This window comes from Hyla sarda, chromosome 6 (genome assembly GCF_029499605.1).
Source record: "Hyla sarda isolate aHylSar1 chromosome 6, aHylSar1.hap1, whole genome shotgun sequence".
NCBI classification, from domain to species: Eukaryota; Metazoa; Chordata; class Amphibia; order Anura; family Hylidae; genus Hyla; species Hyla sarda.
The window spans coordinates 92,494,082-92,495,559 of NC_079194.1; the positions used below are offsets into that span (position 1 = coordinate 92,494,082).

The 1,478-nt window shown below is 47.4% G+C and overlaps 1 non-coding gene across 1 annotated transcript; it reads left to right on the top strand.

The window, feature by feature from the left end:
- Window positions 1–278: 278 nt before the first annotated feature.
- LOC130277886 (U2 spliceosomal RNA) lies at window positions 279–469 on the top strand. Its single transcript, XR_008845624.1, has one exon. It is a non-coding gene; the product is annotated as a U2 spliceosomal RNA (small nuclear RNA).
- The last annotated feature ends 1,009 nt before the right edge of the window (window positions 470–1,478 follow it).

Below are 1,478 nucleotides of genomic sequence, written 5' to 3' on the forward strand. Positions count from 1 at the left end.
ACACTAATGGGTACATACTGTATGCTTTACCATCATGGCTAAGAAAGCGTTGTGTCACCACGAAACGTACTGCATTGTGCTTGAATAAACCTATTTACTATGAACTCTGCATCTGAAGTCTTTCCAATGCCTTTTTGAATCTCATTACTGTTTGTTGGATTACTGTATTGTTAGTTACTGTTTCTGGATGGGATGGCAGAAAGGAGATACTATATAGAAAAAAGGGGACCTTTAATACATAACTTTTAATAACTACTTGTTAAAAAAAAAACTCTGATATTGCTTCTCGGCCTTTTGGCTAAGAACAAGTGTAGTATCTGTTCTTACCACTTTAATATCTGATACGTCCCCTATCTGGGAACCATATATTAAATGGATTTTTGAAAACGGGGACCAATTTCGAAGCTTTCTTCCGTCGCCCTATGCATTGACCCGATATGGCAGTATCTTTGGGTACAGTGCAAAAAAACAAAAAAACTCTGATACAAATACTATGTTAATATATACTTTACGGCCCCCACCAGACTAATATTCTACAATACGCACATGTCTTGTCTTAATGCACTCTGGTCCGTACTTAGTTATTCATCAGATATTCCAGGCACAGAATTATATGGGTTAGTTCAGACACAGACCTGTTATCCTGCCATCAGGCATCATGGTCTTTCACAACATATATGAGTTGAACACTGTGCACCCTTTTCATTAAATTGCCAGTTTTGGCAATTTAACGGTGGTGGCCGTAATGTACCGTATTTATCGCCCTATAGGACGCACCGGCATATAAGATGCACCCAGTTTTAAAGGTGCAAAATCTAGAAAAAAAAGATTCTGCACCCAACAGTGATCTTCAACCTGTGGACCTCCAGATGTTGCAAAACTACAACTCCCAGCCCCAACAGTGATCTTCAACCTGTGGACCTTCAGATGTTACAAAACTACAACTCCCAGCATGCCCGGACAGCCGTTGGCTGTCCGGGCATGCTGGGAGTTGTAGTTTTGCAACATCTGGAGGTCTGCAGGTTGAAGACCACTGGTATAGGAGGTAGTACTCATGTGTCCCTGCCGCTCCGGACCCGTCACCGCTCGTCACCGCTGCCCTGGATGTCGCTCCATCGCTGTCGCCGCGTCCCAAGGGTGTCCCCGCTGCTCCGGACGTCTTCTTCCCCGGGATCCAAGCTCTCCGTCATCACATCACGTCGAAGGAGAGCACCGGCCATGCAGGGGATCCCGGCCCGGAGCAGACACCAAGAAGGCAGGTAAGGTCCCTCCCGGTGTCCTGTAAGCTGTTCGGGACGCCACGATTTCACCGCAGCGGTCCCGAACAGCCTGACTGAACAGCCGGGTTAGTGTCACTTTCGCTTCAGACGGGGCGCTCAGCTTTGATCGCCGCGTCTGAAGGGTTAATACAGGGCATCACCGTGATCGGTGATGTCCTGTATAAGCCGCGGGTCCCGGCCGTTGATGGCCGCAGGGAC